The sequence below is a fragment of the Oryctolagus cuniculus genome, chromosome 15 (genome assembly GCF_051225735.1).
Source record: "Oryctolagus cuniculus isolate XC-2025 breed Fujian yellow rabbit chromosome 15, ASM5122573v1, whole genome shotgun sequence".
Lineage (NCBI taxonomy): Eukaryota > Metazoa > Chordata > Mammalia > Lagomorpha > Leporidae > Oryctolagus > Oryctolagus cuniculus.
In genome coordinates, this window is record NC_142881.1 from 38,116,477 (window position 1) to 38,138,545 (window position 22,069).

General features: G+C 44.0%; 1 protein-coding gene across 12 annotated transcripts in view; it reads left to right on the forward strand.

Annotated features, from left to right (window-relative positions):
• The window catches only part of CPEB3 (cytoplasmic polyadenylation element binding protein 3), a 276,927-nt gene that overhangs the window by 194 nt on the left and 254,664 nt on the right, over positions 1-22,069 (forward strand). For 10 of the 12 annotated variants that reach the window (XR_016222134.1, XM_070057624.2, XM_070057623.2 and 7 more), the window contains exon 1: positions 18-181. The exons of 1 other annotated variant lie outside the window; for it this stretch is intronic. The gene's annotated coding sequence lies outside the window, so the exon portion shown is untranslated. Of the gene's footprint in view, positions 1-17; positions 182-815; positions 899-22,069 lie in introns of those variants that run through there. One more of the 12 variants, XM_089314762.1, reaches the window with a different exon arrangement.

Consider the following 22,069-nt stretch of genomic DNA (forward strand, 5'->3'; position numbering starts at 1 on the left):
TGGGAGATGTAGTCCTCGGATCATCCCCGTTAGAGGCTGCACAGCCCGCCCCGACCACCGCCGCGCCCGCCGCCGCCCGGCCGGCGCCCTCCCGTTTCCTTCCTCCAGGGGGAAAAAATGTCCTTCGGGTCGCTTTCCAGGAAGCAGCAGGATGTGCCGCTCCACTGTCAGTAGCAACAAGGTCAGCCCTCCTGTCTGTCTCTCTTTCCCTCAGCTCTTGCCCTCAGGTGGGACCCGAGCCAGGTGAGGGGAGGGGGTTGGAGGGCCAGTTCCTCGTTAGGGTCCCCAGCTCTCGGCCGCGGCTGTCCAGGCCGGCCTGGGCGGCGGTGGGGAGGAGAGAAGCTCCTTCGGAAGCCCCCAGCGCTGGGGCCAGCTTCTCCCGCGTCACAGCCCATTTTGGGGGAGTTACACAACCCCCGCAAGGAGGGGGGGGTCAGATGCTGTGGTGCGCACGGTTATTCCCGAGGGGGCGGCCGGGCAGGGGCTGCCTTGTGCCCCGGCGGCTTCCACCTGAGCCTGTGGGTGTGTGCTGGGGGTGGGGCGGAGAGGTGTTTCTCGCCCTCTCTAGGAACCTTTAGAATATGTCTGGGCTCTCGTAGGGTTCGCTGACGGTCTCCAGAAGGAACAAGTTCGTGAATAAACAGCTCTTGCTTACTCAGCTGTGGGTTGTCAGGGATGTTTGTTTTCTCTCTGCTGCTGGTCACTGTTAACCATTTCTAGTGTCCTTGACACCACCACGCAGGTGGATTGCAGGGGGTGGGGATCAGCAGAGAGCAATCGTAAATCTTTGGTTGGGTTGTTCTTTGCCGCTCCAGGGTTAGCTTTAGCGGGAGGTGAGAGCTGTTGACTGAAACGAACGCGTATTTGGACGACCTGTGGCGCTTCAGTGTTGTGACTGGTAGGACATGTGGTAGTGTTTCTGTTTCCTTGATTATGCCTAATTTCTGCTGCTGCAAGGTGTTTGCTTTTTCTTTAAATGCTAATATGTAAATTCAGAATGTAGAATTTTACAAGCAGTAAAATTAACGATCTGTTCACAGTTTGTTCTCTGAATATATTTGATCTAGTCTGTACCGTGACTAGAAAAACAACAGCAACACGTGACCAGTTTATTTGGCCTCCAGTTCCTGAAATGTGCTTTCATAAAAGGCTTTGGGATATTAAAGAATGAGTACTTCACCCTTTCTTCATGATATGAGCAACAGGGCCCATCGTAGGGAAGGAAAATGAGTATTTCCCTTTAATGAGCTTAATTGGGATGTCTAATATTTAAAAATTTTTTTTTTGCTCCGCGTACTATGTAAACCTTTAATGTGTATTTGTGTTTTAAGCAATTAGCAGCCACAAGGAATAGGATATATCTATATACTTCTTGCTTAAAAATGGAAGTTTAACCTAGTAGGTTGATTAAATAGACTAGTGCAGACTCCTTTTTGCTTTCTGATTTTCATTAACAGGAGTTCTCACCTCATTTTAGATTCCTTGTGGACCTTGAATTGGAAAGTACCATACAATTCCGTGATAGCAGAATCTTATTACACCAAAAAATGATGTTTGCACTATGAAAAGTCCGTTTCCTGGCTGTGTCAAGCCCTTTGAAACTTAAAAAGAAAAAAAGTTGCTCATCTTGGGAGAGAATAAGCTGCTGCCTAACCCAGCAGTCCACTTCTGAATGTCTCCCATGAGAAATGGAAGCATTTCTACGCAGAGACTTGTTGTGAATGTTTACAGCAGCATTATTCCTAAGAACCAAAAAGTGGGGAAAACCCAAATATCCACCAAGTGATCAATGAATAAGACACATGCAGCATATCCATTCAGTGGAAATTTGCTACTTGATAACAAGGGATGAACTTTTTTTTTTTTTTTTTTGACAGGCAGAGTGGATAGTGAGAGAGAGAGACAGAGAGAAAGGTCTTCCTTTTGCCGTTGGTTCACCCTCCAATGGCCGCCACGGCTGGCGCGCTGCGGCTGGCACACCGTGCTGATCTGAAGGCAGGAGCCAGTACTTCTCCTGGTCTCCCATGGGGTGCAGGGCCCAAGCACTTGGGCCATCCTCCACTGCACTCCCTGGCCATAGCAGAGAGCTGGCCTGGAAGAGGGGCAACCGGGAAAGAATCCGGCGCCCCGACCGGGACTAGAACCCAGTGTGCCGGCGCTGCTAGGTGGAGGATTAGCCTATTGAGCTGCGGCGACAGCCCAAGGGATGAACTTTTGATACATGCTGTAACATAGGATAATCTTGAAAACGTGATACTAAGTAAAAAGAGTGCGTCACACCAACTCTGTATATTGTATGATTCACACCAACTCCATATATTGTATGATTCCTTTTATGTGAAATGTTTAAGAGTAGGCAAATCTGGAGCTGGCATTTGGCATTGTGCTTAAGACTGTGATATCAGAATGCCTGGTTTGAGTCCTGGCTCAGCTTCCGATTTCAGCATCATACTAATGTGCATCCTGGGAGGCAGCAGGTGATGGCTCAAGTACCTGGGGCCCTGCCACCCATGTGGGAGATCTGGATTGACTTCCAAGCTTCTGAGCTCAACCTGGCACTGGTTCAACTGTTGGGGGCATTTGGGAAGTGAACTAACAGATGGAAGATCTCTGTCTGCCTTTCAAATAAAAATAAGTAATTGAAAAAAATTTTTAAAAAACAAATCACTAGAGACAAAAAGTAGATTAGTGACTGCATAGGGCTGAAAGAGTTGGGGAAAAATGGAAATGACTGCTAATGAGTATGAGGTTCCTTTCTAGAGTGATGATAGTATTCTAGAATTTGTGGCGATTTTATGTAACTTTGTGAATTTTGTCAAAATTAAGAAACTAAAATAAAGCAAAATTAGATTATGATAGTGGTACAGCTCTGTAAACATACTTAAAAAATCTCATTCAGTTGTATACTTAAAATAAGTTGGTTTTTAACATATCCAAAGTACATCTCAGTAAAGCTCTTAAAACGCCACTAAAAATGTTCATAAGGACATAAGAGAGAAATATATAACATAACTTTTTTAAAAGCTTCATTTATTTATTTATTTGAAAGAGTTATAATGAGGCAGAGAGAGAGAGAGAAAGAGAGAGGGAGAGAATGTCTTCCATCCTCTGGTTCACTCCCCAAGTGGCTGCAATGGCTGGAGCTGGGCCAATCCGAAGCCAGGATCCAGGAGCTTCTTTCCAGTCCCCTGTGTGGGTATAGGATCCCAAGGACTTGGGCCATCTTCCATTGCTTTCCTGGCACATTAGCAGGGAGTGCATTGGAAGTGGAGAAGCAAGGACTTGAACCTGCATCCATATGGGATGCTGACCCTGTAGTTGGCGGCTTTACCCCGTAACACCACAGCACCGGCTCCAGCTGATAACTCTGTCAAACTTTTTTTTTTATTACTGTGGGAAAAAAAATCATGTCTGGTAAACTTCACAATGTAAATCAATATTTGCATTTAAAATGGCGACGTGTGAATTTCAATGTAATATGTCAACTTTGTTTTTAATAGATTCTTGCACTTTCCAGTAAGACTAAGAATAGTTTGAATGTTTACTCTCTGACAATGAAGGGAAAAACTCTTAAGTAAATATTGAAAACTTAGTCTGACCAAAAAAAAAAAAAAAAAAAAAAGTTGTAATGCACTTCTGCATTTTAGATAGGGTTGAATGTTTATAGAAACTGATATTCAGTCAGTGGAATGATCAAAATAGCTAGAGTCCTCTTCCCCAACTTTGCCTTAGAGATATATTTTGAGGTTGGCGCCGCAGCTCACTTGGCTAATCCTCTGCCTGCGGCACCAGCACACCGGGTTCTAGTCCCGGTTAGGGTCCCGGATTCTGTCCCGGTTGCTCCTCTTCCAGGCCAGCTCTCTGCTGTGGCCTGGGAAGGCAGTGGAGGATGGCCCAAGTGCTTGGGCCCTGCACCTGCATGGGAGACCAGGAGGCAGCACCTGGCTCTTGGCTTTGGATTGGCGCAGTGTGCCGTGCATAGCGACCATTTGGGGGGTGAACCAACGGAAAAAAAAGGAAGACTTTTCTCTCTGTCTGTCTCTCTCTGTCTAACTCTGCCTGTCTAAATAAATAAATAAGAGATATATTTTGAAATACAAACTAATCCACTGAAATTATGTAAGTAGTCTCTGGGTTTCAGAGGACAAGAACAAAGGTTGATATTGTGGAGTTATCCTAAAGAGTTATGGAATATTTTGTATGGCCTTTTCTTTATTTTTTTAACAGGCAGAGTTAGACAGAGAGAGCAAGAAAGAGAGAAAGGTCTTCCTTCCATTGGTTCACCCACCAAATGGAGCCAGATGCTTCTTCCTGGTCTCCCATGCGGGTGCAGGGCCCAAGCACTTGGACCATCCTCCACTGCCTTCCCTGGCCACATCAGAGAGCTGGCCTGGAAGAGGAGCAACCGGGACAGAATCCGGGACCCCAACTGGAACTAGAACCTGGGGTGCCGGCGCCGCAGGCAGAGGATTAGCCTAGTGAGCTGTGGCGCCGATCACCTTTTGTAAATATGTCAGAAATCTTATTTTTAATTTTTTAAAGACTTTATTTATTTGAGAGGTAGAGTTAACAGACATTGAGAGGGAGAGACAGTGAGAAAGGTCTTCCATCCACTGGTTTACTCCCGAGTTGGCCGTAATCGCTGGAGCTATCTGAAGCCAGGAGCCAGGAGCTTCTGGTTCTCCCACACAGGTACAAGGGCCTAAGGACTTGAGCCATCTTCTACTGCTTTCCCAGGCCATAGCAGAGAGCTGGATTGGAAGAGGAGCAGCCTAGAACTGTATGGGATGCCAGCGCTACAGGTGGAGGATTAACTTATTGCGCCACAGCGCTGGCCCCCAGAAACTTTAAAACAGTGTTACCTTAATGTTCTTACATTGCACTTGTTTTTTTTTTTTTTTTTTTTTTTTTACGATGTATTTATTTATTTGAAAGTCAGAGTTACACAGATAGGGAAAGCAGAGAGAGAGAGAGAGAGAGGTCTTCCATCCGATGGTTCACTCCCCAGTTGGCCGCAACTGCTGGAGCTGTGAGCCAGGAGCCAGGCTTCTTCCAGGTCTCCCATGAGGGTTCAGGTGCCCAAAGACTTGGGCCATCCTGTACTGCTTTCCCAGGCCATAGCAGAGAGCTGGATAGGAAGTGGAGCAGTCAGGTCTCAAACCGGCGCCCATATGGGATGCCGGCACTTCAGGCCAGGGTGTTAACCTTTGGCACCACAGCGCTGGACCCCCATTGCACTTGTTTTAACTGTTTACCAAAAGGTGCCCTAGAGGATTCCATAGTGAAGTGATATATTCAAGTATCTTCCAAAGAGAACTGTCAAGTTCCAAATTTGGTAAGAAACTGTAGGCTGGGTCCTCATTGCAAGCTATGGAATGTTCTTTGATAATTCCTTCAACAGATATTTTCAGAGACTTCTTACATATGTGGGAACTCTAATTGCAAATTTAAATATAACTACCCTTCTTTGTGAACATACAAACTACCTAAAAGTATATGGGAAATTTTCAAAGTACTCTGATATGAAATATTATGTAATGATAATACGGCAGCATTTGAGGAAGTGCCAAATGAATGGCATAGAAATACAAAGTGATAGAAGTCCCAGGGAGATTGTGTGGGCTGGCATGTCAAAGAGAATTTTGTAAAACAGGGAATTTAGGCTTTGCCTTGTAGCAGGAGAAGGAATTACATAAGTGAAGAGGGCGAGAAGGGTCTTGGGTCTGGATATGAATGAAAAGATGTCAACAGAGAAGTTTAGCTTCTGTAGCTGTAACTGAAATCTCTGTTGTGTAAGCAGAAATAAATAGTTAACTGGTTAAGTAAGAAATAGTTAAAAGGCCTTGAACTTGTGAAAGAAATATTTATTGAATATATGTGACTGGCACAAAGGCACTGAGAATACAGTGATGAGAAAAAACAAGTAGTGTTTACTTAGAGGTGGAGTTTATAAGCGGGAGAGATGATCATATAAATAGATTGGCAAATGTGGTAGTTTGTTTTAAGAGACATTGTAACAAGGCCTTGACTGAGGGAGGTCAGGGAAAGTTTCTCTGAAGAAGTGTTTAGATGCTGAGGCCTAAAGAAGAGCATGCATTAAATCTAGAAAGGAAGGAGGGAAGAGCATCCAAGGCAGAAGAACAACAAGCGAACACCCTGAGAGGGAAAGCACTGTGATGGGTAGGAAAAACTGAGAGAGGAGGTCTTGGGGCAAGATAAAGCCAAAAAGATCAATGAGTGGCAGACCATGAAGAAAAGAGCTTTAGAGGCTAATAGATGGAATTTTGTTCTTATACCAGGAGAGAAAGAAACTGCATGAGTAGAGAGGTTTAGGCATAAGACACAGACCCCATTCTGTAGGAAATGGGAAGTTAACCTATAGTTGTTCCTAAGTCTACTTTGAGAAAGAATTACCCAGGAAATTCTGATGCATGAGACCTGTATTGTTGCCTCATTAACTATCTTTAAAAAAAAAAAATTCCCTAAGTGATTATTGGGCTAATGCTAGAGAATCTTTGCAAAGATAGTGCAGCGGTTGAGAGCTTTAGCTCAAGTGTAGATTGGAGTCATAGGATAGCCACTCAGGAGCTCTGCAACATTGGGCAGTTAGCGAATCTCTTTAAGCTAGTTTCCTCATCACCAGAACCTGCTTTACTAGGTGCCTGGGAGAATTAAATGAGAAAAGTCATTTAAATTGTTCAGTACAAGACTGAGCACATGGTTAAGAACTCAATTGGTGTTAGCTTGTAATTATCTCTAGTGAAAGTTCTTCAGTAAAGGTGAGAGTGATCAAGGTATTAATCTTGTGGCATGCAGGGTGGATTAGAAATAGACAGTTTGGCCTGCCTTGGACTCAGTAACTTGCCCTTGGTAAGCATTTCAAACATTTGCTTTAACACACTATTAGTTCTTGAAGATCCTTAGATAGGATAAGTAGTTCTCAAGTAGGTAATGTTTCTGGTACCCTTTAAAGGACATTTATAGGGAGACTTGGTTCCCAGAATATATTTTACTGACTTAGCATCTACAGGATAAATTTAAGTTGACTTTGTTTTCCTAATTTTAGACAGAGGTTTCTCTGGCCACTTGTAGCATCTGTGATCTCCTAGATTCTAGGGCTCCCTGATAACTTTTTCCAGGGCCTGTGTGAGGTAAACCTATTTTCATAATAGTAAAACATTATTTGTGTTTTTCAGTACATTAGCATTTATACTGATGGCACTAGCATTGATAGATAAAATTTCTTGCCCCTTAACACCATTCAAGCTTTGGTACCAAGTGGTATTAACGGTCATGTATTCTTTGCAACCTCATGCATGCAATAACAAACAAATAAAAAAAAAAAAGCCAAAACCCAGTTTCACTTAGTGCCCATGGTTAAGCAGTAAAATATATTCATTTTATTAAATCTTGACTCTTGAATTCACATATTTTAATATTCTGAATGATGAAGTAGAAGTAGATATACTGCTGTTGCATCCATAGTATGATAGTTGTCTTAGTGAAAAGCATTTATGTGATGAAGCTACAAGCTGACTTGGTTGCTTTGTCTTCATACACTATTTCTGTCTGAAAGACTGACAGAATTTAAAACATTTGTGTTGCGAAGGATGCTGTCACAGTGAAATGACAGCCCACAGAATGGGAGAAAATTTTTGGAAATCCTATATTTGAAAAGAGACTTGCATTTAGAATCACTATTTATTATAACTCAATAATAAAAAAGACAAATACTTATTTTAAAATGGACAAGACTTGAATAGGTATTTCTTCAAAGATACAAATAGCAAGCACATGAAAAGATGCTTATTATCATTAGCGTATACCTTAGTAGTTCAGAGATTTTTAAAAAAGAGTATTATTATTTGAAAGAGTCACAGAGAGAAAGAGACATCTTCCATCCACTGATTCACTTCCCAGATGGCTGCTATCTCCAAAGCTGGACCAGACCAAAGTCAGGAGCTAGGAGCTTCATTATCTGGGTGTCCCATGCGGGTGGCTCCCAAATGTTTGGGTCATCCTCTGCTACTTTTCCAGGCCATTAGCAGGGAGCTGGATCAGAAGTGGAGCATCTGGAGCACAAACTGGTGCCTATATGGGGTGCCAGCATTGCAGGTGGCATCCTTACCTGCTGTGCCACATCACCCCAGGGATTTTTTTTTAACCTGAAATTCTTGGACTCCCTTAGGAATCTTGCTTTTGGTTTTGTGCATTTTGTTTATTTTTAAAACTTTTGTTTCCTTCCTGGAAAGTTCTTGACCCTAGACTGATTAATAGCTGTTGCTCTTGGAACTTGACTTTCTTTCTTTCTTTTTTTTTTTTTTTTTTGACAGGTAGAGTGGATAGTGAGAGAGAGCCAGAGAGAAAGGTCTTCCTTTTCCATTGGTTCACCCTCCAATGGCCGCTGCGGCCGGCGCACCGCGCTGATCCACAGCCAGGAGCCAGGTACTTCTCCTGGTCTCCCATGCGGATGCAGGGCCCAAGCACTTGGGCCATCCTCCACTGCACTCCTGGGCCACAGCAGAGAGCTGGACTGGAAGAGGGGCAACCGGGACAGAATCTGGCACCCCGACCGGGACTAGAACCTGTTGTGCCAGTGCCACAGGCGGAGGATTAGCCTATTGAGCTGTGGCACTGGCCGGAACTTGACTTTCAAAGTTTACTATCAACCTACACCCTTGTTGATCTCAAGCCTTTATAGAAAGTAACACTGGCCCCTCTTCACAATGACAGACAGATCTTCTATTGCAAAGAATAAGGATGGCTATGAATCTGAAGTGTGAAGTGCTATAAATAGACATGCACTGTAGTACTCTGAAGGAAAAATGAAAGTAGATTATCAAAGGAGGAAAATAGAATTTTAGAAAAACACAGACTGCAGCCATTATGACTTATCCAGAACTCAAACAAATAGGAAGATCATAGGGCGAAAAATAAGAAAGGAAAAAAAAGCAACATTTCGGGAATGTTTCAAAAAACAAATATTAAACATTTTATGCTCAGTGAAACAAAAGCCTAGGAGTACACTGATCTGTTATTTCCAATCATAGATTGCTCAAAGGGAAAGAAGGAAAAGACTGCTCAACTAGGGGTAGAAGGAAACTTCCTCAACTGACAAGGTACATTCACAAAAAAAATAATCCATGGCCAGTATCATGCTTATTGGTGAAAGACTGAATATTTGATCTGTAGCATCAGGAACAAGACAAGGATGTATGCTCTTGCAACCTCTATTCAACGTTTTTAAAATTTTTTATTTATTTAATTTTTTTAAAGATTTATTTTATTTATTTGAAAGAGTTACAGAGAGAGGTAGAGACGGAAAGAGAGGTCTTCCATCCGCTGGTTCATTCCCCAGATGGCCGCAACGGCCGGAGCTTCGCCGTTCAGAAGCCAGGAGCTTCTTCTGGGTCTCCCATGAGGGTCCAGGGGTCCAGGGACTTAGGCCATTTTCCACTGCTTTCCCAGGACATAGCAGAGAGCTGGATCGGAAGAGGAGCAGCTGGGACTTGAACCAGTGCCCATGTTGAATGCCAGCGCTTCAGGCCAAGGCTTTAACCCACTGCACCACAGCACCAGCCACGCTATTCAACATTGTACTAGAAGTTCTGGGCAATTAGACACTAAAATAAAAGGCACCCATATTAGAAGGGAAGAAGTAAGGCTATGTTTATTTGTATATTAAGGATTTTGTATTTAGAAAAAGTTCCAGGAATCAAAAAACAAAGCAACTATTAGAACTAGTAAACAAGTTCAGCAGGGTTGCAGGATGCAAGATCAATATGCAAAAACCATTGTATTTCTGTATATTAGAAATGAACAACCCAGAAGTGAAAGTAAAAAAAATTCATTTATAAAATTATCAAAAAGTGGAAAATATTTAGAAATAAACCAAACAACAAAAGAGGCACATGACATATCTGAAAACTAAAAAAATTGTTTAAGGGCTGGCATTGTGGTATAGCAACCTGCTTATGCTATCTACATTCCATATTGGAGTGATGGTTCAAGTCCTGGATATTCTACTTCTGATGCAGCCAGCTTCCAGCCAATGTCCCTGGGAAGGCAGCAGAAGATGGCCCAAGTGCTTAGGCCCCTGCCACACACATGGGAGACCAACATGGGGTTCCTGGCTTTAGCCTGACCCACACCTGGCTGCTGTAGCCATTTGGGGAGTGAACCAGCAGATAGGAGATACTCTTTCTTGGTCTCCATGTATCTCTCTCTCTTCCTTTCTCTGTTACTCTGCCTTTAAAATAAACGAATCTTTTTTTTAAAGCACATTGTTTTAACAAATTAAAAATCTAAGTAATTGAGAGGAATCTCATGGTCATCAGAAAAAATGTTTTACATGACAATGCTCCTCAAACTGATCTATAAATTCCATGTAATCGCTATCAAAATCCCAGTTGACTTCCTTTTAGAAAGCAGCAAGCTGATCCTTATATTTGTGTGAAATCTGAGATGACTCAGAATAGCTGAAAGACTCTTGGGGGAAAAAAAAGAGCAAAGTTTGAGGGCTCACTTCCTGATTTTTAAAACTTACTGCAAAGCTACAGTAAACAAGACAGTGCAATGGTGGCATAAGGTAGACATCTAGATCAGTGGAACAAGATTAAAGTCCAGAAATAAGCCCTCACATTTATGGTCAATTGATTTTCTACAAGGATGCCAAAACAATCTAATAGGGGGAGGGAGAGAGAATAGAACTCCTAACAAATAATGCTTGCACAGCTGTCTATCCATATACAAAAGAATGGTGTTGAGGCCGGTGCTGCGGCTCAATAGGCTAATTCTCTGCTTGCAGAGCTGGCACGCAGGGTTCTAGTTCCGGTCAGGGTGCCGGATTCTGTTCTGGTTGCTCCTCTTCCAGTCCAGCTCTCTGCTGTGGCCCGGGAGTGCAGTGGAGGATGGTCCAAGTTCTTGAGCCCTGCATCCGCATGGGAGACCAAGAGGAAGCACCTGGCTCCTGGCTGTGGATTGGTGCAGCTCTGGCTGTTGCAGCCATCTGGGGAGTGAACCAGCAGATAGAAGACTCTCTCTGCCTCTGCCTTTCTGTTAATCTGCCTTTCAAATAAAGAGATAAATCTTTTAAAAAAAATTATTGCCTCTGGATAGCGTGACTGAATATACGGAAAGGAACTTACTTTTAATTTTATTCCCTTCTGTTTTCATTTTTTACCATGAGCATGTATTTTTATTACTATTTTTTTGACAGGCAGAGTAGACAGTGAGAGAGAGAGACAGAGAGAAAGGTCTTCCTTTACCGTTGGTTCACCCCCCATTGGCCGCTGCGGCCGGCGCACCGCGCTGATCCGAGGCCAGGAGCCAGGTGCTTCTCCTGGTCTCCCATGCGGATGCAGGGCCCAAGCACTTGGGCCATCCTCCACTGCCCTCCCAGGCCACAGCAGAGAGCTGGACTGGAAGAGGGGCAACCGGGACAGAATCTGGTGCCCTGACCGGGACTAGAATCCGGTGTGCCAGTGCCGCAGGCGGAGGATTAGCCTATTGAGCCGTGGCACCGGCCAACCATGTATTATTTTATAGTTTAAAATATATAGTGTATATATATATATATAGTATATATATAGTTTAAAATTAAAAAAAAAAATTTTTAGGGGTTAGTCTTTGGCAAAGTGGTTAAGACATTGCTTGGGATGCTTGGGTATTAGAATGCCTGGGTTTGAACCCTGGCTCTGCTTCTAATTCCAGTTTCCTGCTTCAGCAGGAATACTGGTGCAAATGAAAAGATGATTCAAAAGCTTTTAAAAAGTTGCAATAGTGTGGTATATTATTTATTATGAAAAGGCAGTTGGGAGGCAGAGCAACATAGTGTCTGAGAAAGATCCTTCACCAGTTGTCTTCCTACAGAGACACCAACTCGGATAACTATTCACACACCAATTTACCTTAACAAAAGCTCAGGAGGCCCACTGGGAGACTATAATGCCTGGTTTTATTAAAATAATAAGACATATTGAAGAAAGCAAGAAGGAAAAAGTTGCCTGTGTCACGCTGCCTCCATTTCAAGCAGCAGGACAGTGTGGAGAGAGACAGCATCTGTTTGGGGAAGGGAAAAGAAATAGAGCCTAGGCCCGATGCCAGGCTTTTCACAGAAAACTTGATGCTGGGCAGAGCCTCCATTGTTGTTACCCCGAGGCAACATACCTGTGGACTGAGCTTCTGTGCTTGTGTTAACCAAGTGGCCAACGGATTGTTTTCACTACCCTTCTCCCAATGTTGGGCAGCCCAGTATAGAAGAAGAATTTCTTTACTGGGGAGTGAGGCAGGATAGTGAGCACGGGACTAGACACTGCAGAGCTCAGACACATACAATGGCCTTATAAAGAATGGAACTAAGCACCCAGTACCTGCTATTCCATTTGTTGAGATCAACCCTGACCAAGAGAAATTTCATTTGCTGGGAAAAAGGTAGTAAGCAGGGCCCCTGGCAGTCCTCACCCCTGCCATGGATACCTGAGGCATTTGCCGCTAGAGAACCCTGCATCCCTTGCAAGCCCTGAGCCCAGCTTGTGCTGCTGTTGGGTTATCACTTTGTGTTCCGCTGGAGAGAGAGTCTAGCCCATGTTGTGTCATCCCCTACCCGTGCTTTTTGTGCAAGGGTCATCTTGAGACCCTGCCCACCTGAGATATTGTGAAGCAACCAGGCAGCTGTTCCCATCATGTCCACTGATCCAACCCTGTGAACTAACTAGTAAGAGCTCTAGGAAGAACTTGGACAGCACACCTAGGTAGCTCAGCTGAGCAGGCAGAGCCCCTCAGAAAACAGTTGGATGGTCCTACCCACCTCCACTGCATGAAACCAAACAAAAGCAGGGGAAAAAACAAGATAACATCATACTTCCAAAGGAACACAATAGCTTTGTAGCAATAGGCTGCGAAGAAAAGGTAAATGGATGAATTGCCTGACAAAGAATTAAAAAATAATGAAGGAAGTTTAATGAGATATATAAGAAAGTAGAGATAATTTAATAAAATTAGGAAAATAATTCATAGGAATGAGAAATTTATCATCAAAGAGACAGAGATCATAAAAATCAGAAAAGTTGGAGCTAAAGAACTCAGAATATGAAATTAAAAATACAGTGGAGGGGTTAAAGTTTGACACAGTGGTTAAGATTTCACATGGGACACCTATATCCATATTGTGAGTTTAAGACCCAGTTTTACTTCTGCTTCTAGCTTCTTGCTCAGGCACACCCTGGAAGGCAGCAGGTGGTATCTCAAATACTGGGGTCCCTGCTACCCATGTGGGAGACCATGATTGAGTTCTGAGCTCCTGTCTTAAGCCTGGCCCAACCCCCAGCTGTTGTGAGTGTTTGGGAAATGAACTATTGCATGGAAGATCTGTGTCTCTGCTTTTCAAAATAAAATGAAAATTTTTAAAAATTTTATTTAAGTATTTGAGAGCCAGAGTTAGAGAAATCTTCCATCTGCTGGTTTACTCCCCCAAATGGCTGCAACAGCCAGGGCTGAGCTGGTCCAAAGACAGAAGTTAGGAGCTTCTTCCAAATCTCGCATGGGTTCAGGGGCACAAGCACTTGGGCCATGATCTGCTGCTTTCCAGGCACATTAACAGGGAGCTGGATAAGAAGTGGAGCAGCTGGGACACAAACCAGTGCCTATATGGGATGGTAGCATCACAGGCAGCAGCTTGTCCTGCTCTACCACAATGCCAGCCCTGAAAATTTATTTTTGTAAATATTTATTTATTTATTTGAAAGTAGCATTATGGAGAAAGGGATGAAGAGACAGAAAGAGAGATCCTCCATCTGCTGGTTTACTTTGCAAATGTCTATAATGGCTGGGGCTGGGCCAGGCCAAAGTCAAGGGCCTTAATTCATTTGTGCCTCCCATATGGGTGGCAGGAGCCCACAGATTTTTTGCCGTCTTCCACTGCTTTCTTTCCCAGGTGCATTAGCAAGGAGCTAGATTTGAAATGGGGCAGCTCGGACTTGAACTGGCATTCATATGGGTTGCTGGCATTGTAGGCAGCAGCTTAACACCCTTAGCCACAGTGGTGGCCCCTAAAATGAAAATTTTAAAAATGCAGGGGTCTGGCATTGTGACATTGTGGGTAAAGCTGCCGCTTGTGATGCTGGCCTCCTGTGTAGGTGCAGGTTCAAGTCCCGGCTGCTTGCTCAACTTTGGATCTAGCTCCCTACCAGTGGCCTGGGAAAAGCAGCAGAAGATGGCTCAAGTTTTTAGACCCCTGTACGTACATGGTAGACCTGGCTGAAGCTCCTTGCTTCGGGCTGCCCAGCCCCAGCCATTGTGGCCACTTAGGAAGTGAGACTTTCAAATAAATAAATAAATCATTTAAAAAATATATACAAGGGGGTAACTCAACAGCAGAATTGAGTGGACAAAAGAAAAATTTCTAAGTGTAAATTTATTTATTATTTATTTATTTGAGAGGGTGACAGAGAGATCTTCCATACATTGGTTCATGCCCCAAATGACTCTGGACCTGGCTGAAGCCAGGAATTTGGAACTACATCTGGGTCTCCCAAGTGGGTAGTAGGGTCTCAGATACTTGAGCCATCATCATCTGCTGTGTTCCTGGGTACATTAGCAGAGGGAGTGGAGCAGCCTCAAAGCAGCCCTTAGTTATGGGATGCTGGCATTGCAAGTGGCAGCTTAACCTGCTGCACCACAACACCACCTCTTAAATTTATTTTTAAATTATTTCTTTGAGAGGCAGAGACACACACACACACACACACACACAGAAAGAGAGCCTCCATTTGCTGATTCATTCCTGAAATGCCTGCAATTACTGGAGCTGGGATGGAGTGGAATCTGGAAGCCAGGAACTCAATTCAGATCTCCTATGTGGGTTGCAAGAACCCAATTCCTTGAGCCATCTTCACCACCTCCCAGGGTCTGAATTAGCAAGAAGCTGGACTTAGGAACTAAGCTGGATATTGAAGCTAGGTCTTCTAATATGAGATGTAATATTTTAACTGATGGTTTAACTACTAGGCTAAATGTCTGCCCTCCTAAGCTTAAATTTAGACAGGTTTTTTGAAATAACCCAGTCAAATAGAAAAATCAAAACCTGGGGTCTGTGTTGCGCCACAGCAGGTTAAGCTGCCACTGGCATCCCATATAAGTGCTGATTCGAGTCCCAGATGCTCCGCTTCCAATCCAGCTTCCTGCTAATATCCCTGGGAAGGCAGCAGAAGATGGCCCATCCATTTGGGAGACCCAGATGGAGTTCTGGACTCCTGGCTTCACTCTGGCTCAGTCCTGACTTGCAGTCATTTGGGGAGTGAATCAGTGGATGGAAGATATCTATCTCTCTATGTCTCTCCCTCTCTCTGTAACTCTGCATATCAAATAATTTTTTTAAAAAAAGGAATAGCTGTGCCCGCGATGAACACCCTCGGACCCATGTCGTGTTTGTGATACTGAAGTGTTTGCTTTAATTCTAAATAAAAGTTTATATTAAAAAAAAAGGAATAAACAAAACAAAGAGAGAAAAAGAATTTTCTTTTTTAAGGATTAAGAAAGGGTCAGCGCTGTGGTATAGCGGGTAAAGTTGCCGCCTGCAGTGCCAGCATCCCATACGGGCAACCTGTTTGAGTCTTGGCTGCTCCACTTCTGATCTAGCTCCCTGCTAATGCATCTGGAGAGTGGTGGAAGATGGCCCAAGTCCTTGACTCCTTTGCACCCATGTGGGAGACCTGGAAGAGGCTCCTGGCTTTGGTGTGGCCCAACTAGTGGATAAAGATATCTCTTTCTTCATCTTTCCCTCTCTCTCTGTAGCTCTGCCTTTCAAATGAAAGAAACAAATATTAAAAAAATTTCTCTCGGCCGGCACCATGGCTCAATAGCCTAATCCTCTGCCTGCGGCACTGGCACACCAGGTTCTAGTCCCGGTCAGGGCACCGGATTCTGTCCCGGTTGCCCCTCTTCCAGTCCAGCTCTCTGCTGTGGCCCGGGAGTGCAGTGGAGGATGGCACCTGGCTCCTGGCTTCAGATCAGTGCAGTGCGGCGGCCGCAGTGGCCATTGGAGGGTGAACCAACGGTAAAGGAAGACCTTTCTCTCTGTCTCTTTCTCTCACTATCCACTCAGCCTATCAAAAAAAAAAAAAAAAATTTCTCTCATACTCTTTGTTTAACACCTATCTGCTTTAGATTCTTTTTGGAAAGTTGAAGTATAAATATCAGTTGTTCAAAATGAGTACTTGTTGACACTACTTACTTAACATCTATGGGCATATGTTGGGCCCTATCAATGCATTATCTCTAACCCTAACAACAACCCTATCATGTAGGTGGATAAGTATCCTATTTCATAGTTGAGAAAATTGAAAACTGGAAAAATGAAATCATAGCAAGTAAATGGAATAACTGACATTGAATCCATATATATCTGACTTCATGGGAAAACAATGCATGGGTATATAGATAATTAAATAACAGTAAAAATGATGTATTACAAGAGTGATCACAGTGCTACCAATGATTAATTTTTTTTTTTTTTTTTTTTTTTTTTTTTTTTTTTTTGTGACAGGCAGAGTGGACAGTGAGAGAGAGAAAGACAGAGAGAAAGGTCTTCCTTTTGCCGTTGGTTCACCCTCCAATGGCCGCCGCGGCTGGCGCGCTGCGGCCGGCGCACCGCGCTGATCCGATGGCAGGAGCCAGGAGCCAGGTGCTTTTCCTGGTCTCCCATGGGGTGCAGGGCCCAAGCACCTGGGCCATCCTCCACTGCACTCCCTGGCCACAGCAGAGGGCTGGCCTGGAAGAGGGGCAACCGGGACAGAATGCGGCGCCCCGACCGGGACTAGAACCCGGTGTGCCGGCGCCGCTAGGCGGAGGATTAGCCTAGTGAGCCGCGGCGCCGGCTAATTTTTAAATAATTTTACACATAGGTACCCCAGCAGTTCAGAGAAGGGAAAAGGAGTTGCTGCATGTTTGGAGTGGTTTAGGCAGGCTTCCAACTAGAGAAGTGCTTTGAATTGGATCTTGAAGAGCGAATATATAGAGGCCATTGCTGTGGCACAGCAGGTTAAAGCTCTGGCTTGCAGTGCCAGCATCCCATATGGGTGCCAGTTTGAGTCCCAGCTGCTCCAGTGCTGATCCAGCTGCCTGCTAATGCTGCCTGAGAAAGCAGCAGCGAAGGGTGACCCAAGTGCTTGGTCCCCTGCACTCACATGGGAGACCTGGAAGAAGCTCCTGGCTCCTGGCTCTGGCCATCACAGTTGTTTGGGGAGTGAACCAGCAGATGGAAGACTCTCTCTTTGTCTCTACCCCTTTCTGTAACTCTTTCAAATAAATAAAATCTTTTTTTAAAAAAGAGTGATTATATGGATATATACATAGAAAGGCAGAGTATCAGCTTTTTCTGAATCCCCACTTAAGATGAGAAACATCTTGTGCCCCATAGGTCCATTTGAGAGGAGGAACTAGGCTTCCCCTTAACCCTTCCTTCTGCCAGAGATAGGCAAAGATTAGGTGTTAATTTTTGGCAATCATATAAATATGAAGTGAAATTTCATTGTTGTGGTCATATGTTTATTTTGTAACCTGTGGATTTTAAGGCTTTTGTATGAATGAATTAACAATAGAGAAAGTATATATAATAAACTGATAGAGCAGGACACTCCTTTTTGGGAGTGAATTTTTAGCATTACTGGTTTTCCTCTAGTTAGAGGGTTTTAGGCCTTAATGAGGTGTTGTCAACCATAATCTTTTTTTTTAAATTTTAAAGATTTATTTTATTATTTTTTACTTGAGAGTCAGAGCTACACAGAGGAGAGGAGAGGCAGAGAGAGAGAGGTCTTCCATCCAATGGTTCACTCCCCAACTGGCCGCAATGGCCGGAACTGTGCCTATCCGAAACCAGGAGCCAGGAGCTTCTTCCAGGTCTCCCACGTGGGTGCAGGGGCCCAAGGACTTGGGCCATCCTCCACTGCTTTCCCAGGCCATAGCAGAGAGCTGGATCAGAAGTGGAGCAGCCAGGACTAGAACTGGAGTCCTTATGGGATGCCTGCGCTTCAGGCCAGGGTGTTAACCCACTGTGCCACAGCGCTGGCCCCACCAACCATAATCTTTAAAGATAAGAACCTCCCTCTTCCAGGCCAGCTCTCTGCTGTGGCCTGGGAGTGCAGTGGAGGATGGCCCAAGTGCTTGGGTCCTGCACCCGCATGGGAGACCAGGAGAATCACCTGGCTCCTGGCTTCGGATCAGCGTGATGCACCTGCCACAGCTCGCCAACCACGGCGGCCATTGGAGGGTGAACCAACAGCAAAGGAAGACCTTTCTCTCTCTCTCTCTCTCTCTCACTGTCCACTCTGCCTGTCAAAAAAAAAAAAAAAAAAAAAAGAAAAAAAAGAAAAAAAAGAAAGAAAGAAAGAACCTGAACACTATAATCCTGAATGTTGAAGTCCTGAAAGATCAAAATCCCTAAAGTCTAAAATCTCTAAAACCTAAAATCCTGAAAAATTACATTCCCAAAAGATTTAAATCCTCAGTGTTAAAGTCCTGAAAGCCAAAAATCCCCCAAACCACAATTTCTATGGAAAGAAAAAAAGATTTTGCAAGAGAGGTAGAAATTCAAATTCTGGGGGAAGGGATTGGCCGTGCTCATCATTTGTCTGCATCAGCATTCCTTCCAGCTGATGAAATTCCAAGAGCAGTTAATAAATGAAAGCTTTGGGGCTGGTGTTGTGGCCTAGTGAGTAAAGCTGTTGCCTGTGATACTGGCATACCACAGGGACACTGGTTCAAGCCTAATCCAGCTCCCTGCTAGTGGCTTGGGAAAACTAGTGGGAAATGACCCAAGATGGGCGCCTGCTACCCACGTGGGAGACCTGGATGAAGCTCCCTGGCTCCTGGCTCCAGCCTAGCTCAGCTGGGTCATTGCAGCCATCTGGGGATTGAACCGGCAGATGGAAGATTCTCATGCTCTCTGACTTTCAAATAAATAAATTTTAAAAATCTGCATATGTCTGGAGAAACCAGTGAAGTTACTGACTGGTTTGATAATAAGTATGTGAATGGTAGGATAAGAAGTTATAGTTATGGTGTTGCTGTTCAATCAGGATTGTTCCATCAAATTTGTGGTCTGTATGTGACTATTTGTGGAATTAACATAAGGCATACATTGAGTATCTCCTTCCCATACCCAATAACAACTCAGCTAAACTGAAAATAGGAGACATTTTAAGCTTTAGGAGATGAGGATGGGGAGCAGAATTGGTGGCAGTGACAGAAAAAGATAAATGAATCCTTTCCTATCACAGAAGGAGGCTTAGGATGTGATAAAGGAGAAAGAAGAGTCAAAAATGATTTCTGTTTAATCATCAGCTGTATAAAGGCACATAGTTGAAATGGCACTTGAATAACTTTTCCAGTGGTATTTTAAGAAATATGTTCCTGGGGTCGGCACTGTTAAAGCCTCTACTTACGGCCGGTGCCGCGGCTCACTAGGCTAATCCTCCGCCTAGCGGTGCCGGCACACCGGGTTCTAGTCCCGGTCGGGGCGCCGGATTCTGTCCCGGTTGCCCCTCTTCCAGGCCAGCTCTCTGCTGTGGCCCGGGAGTGCAGTGGAGGATGGCCCAGGTGCTTGGGCCCTGCACCCCATGGGAGACCAGGAAAAGCACCTGGCTCCTGGTTCCTGCCATCGGATCAGTGCGGTGCGCCGGCCGCAGCACGCCGGCCGCGGCGGCCATTGGAGGGTGAACCAACGGCAAAAGGAAGACCTTTCTCTCTGTCTCTCTCTCTCACTGTCCACTCTGCCTGTCAAAAAAAAAAAAAAAAAAAAAAAAAAAAAAAAAAAGAAAAGAAAAGAAAAAAAAAAAAAAAGCCTCTACTTGCAAAGCCAGTGTCCCATATGCGCGCTGGCTCAAGTCCTGACTGCTCCATGTCCAATCTAGCTCCCAGCTAATGCACGTGGAAAAGCAGCAGAGGATGACCCAAGTGCTTGGGCCCCTGCACCCATGTGTGAGACCCAGAAGAAACTCCTGACTCCTGGCTTTGGGATGGCCCAGCCCCTGCCTTAGTGGCCATTTGGGGAGTGAACCATGGATAGAAGACCTCTCTCTCTCTGTCTCTTCCTATCTCTGTAACTCTACCTTTCAGATAAATAAAATAAATCTTAAAAAGTATATATATATATATATACACATATATATATGTTCCCAAATATTAGAAGATGATGATTCTTTACTTTTAATGAAAATACTGTATACCCATGGTAAAATGTGTACTATATTCAGTGGTTAAAATTAATATGTTAATGAAATACTAATTTAGCATGCTAATTACTAATTAGATTTGGTATGCTAAAATTACTGTAGAATTTTAATACAAGTACTGTATGCTCCTGGTAAAATAGTATGTGCCATGGAATAAAAATAGCTATATGAAAAATATTTGAGTATTACTAATAGTGAATATTATGGTACTCCAGTGCAGTTCGTTTCTTCATGGCTGATATACCCATCCCTTACCTGCCGAGAATTTTAGATGTTAGTGGCACAAAGCTTCTGCCATTTCATCCAAGAACCCCCCACCCCACCTCCAGGTATTGTCTTGGGATGTGGAGAACAGCTTCACCCAAGGTTTTACTTTCAGGAGCCCACAGCCAATAACTGCTTGATACATGGTGCTAAGACCTGGCTTCCTTGACTCATTTGAGAACAAAACCGAGGGGCCATAGCAGCCCTAGAGTTCATCATAGAATCAAATTAGGACTGAATTGTAACCACGTTAGGGCTCAGTGTCTCCTTCTAACTGTTCTTCATTTCATTCACAGTGTATTTGCCAATTGTGTCCTTCTCCAATAAATCACATGCATGCAATATTGCTCTCATAGAGTGCTTCTAAGCAACTCAGCCTATGAAACTTTCCGTCTAACCTCCCCACCACTGAAGGTTGCTATCATTGGAATCTCTAGTGTATATCTGTTAGGGTTTTTTTTTAATTTTTATTTTATTTGACAGATAGAGTTAGACAGTGAGAGAGAGACAGAGACAGAGACAGAGAGAAAGGTCTTCCCTCCATTGGTTCATCCCCCAAATGGCTGCCATGGCCGGTGCTGCGCTGATCCGAAGCAAGGAGCCAGGTGCTTCTTCCTGGTCTCCCACGTGGGTGCAGGGAACCAGGGACCCGGCCCATCCTCCACTGCCCTCCCGGGCCACAACAGAGAGCTTGACTGGAAGAGGAGCAACTGGGACTAGAACCCGGTGCCCATATGGGATGCCAGCACCACAGGTGGGGGATTAACCAAGTGAGCCATGGCGCCAGCCCCATATCTGTTGGTTTTTGTATTGTCCAAAGCCTTAACAAATATACCAAAAATGCCCAAATTAAATGTATGCTTCATGAGTTTTCAAGAACTCTTAGTAGTATTTTTATCAAAGAAAGAACAAGAAAATGAATTTGGAGATAGGAGACTCACCTGTGTCACAGCTTCCTTATGGAGAAAACTTTGAGAAGGGTGTGATGCCACAAGAAATTGGAAGTTTCTCAGATGTTTAGGAGAAAATGGTTATCTTTTGCTTGACTGTAATATACTCTGAGGTTAGATGGCCATGTTGAGTAGACTTCTTCATGCATTTAAGTAAGGAGAAAATAATGAATACCAGGAAGTAAGCAGAAAAACTGAATCACTTCATTATTAAGACAGAAGATAAAAAGTCAAATACAATAATTCAAGTCAAAGTATTGCTGAAAATTTAATGAAACTTCCTTTGGAATCATACGTAGTACTAGTTGTAGCTGAACCTAAGCTCTTTATACTGCCTTTTGATTTTACTTTATCTATTTTTATTTTTATTTTTATTTATTTATTTATTTTAGGGTCAGAGTTACAGAGAGAGAGGGAGAGGCAGAGAGAGGTCTTCCATCTCTAGTTCACTCCCCAAATGGTCGGGGCTGAGCCAGGATGAAGCCTGGAGCTAGGAGCCTAGAGCTAGGAGCTTATTCCAGAATCTTCAAGATGGATGCAGGGGCCCAAGCACTATCCTCCATTGCTTTTCCAGGCCGTTAGCAGGGAACTGGATCAGAAGTGGAGCAGCTAGGACACAAACCGGCA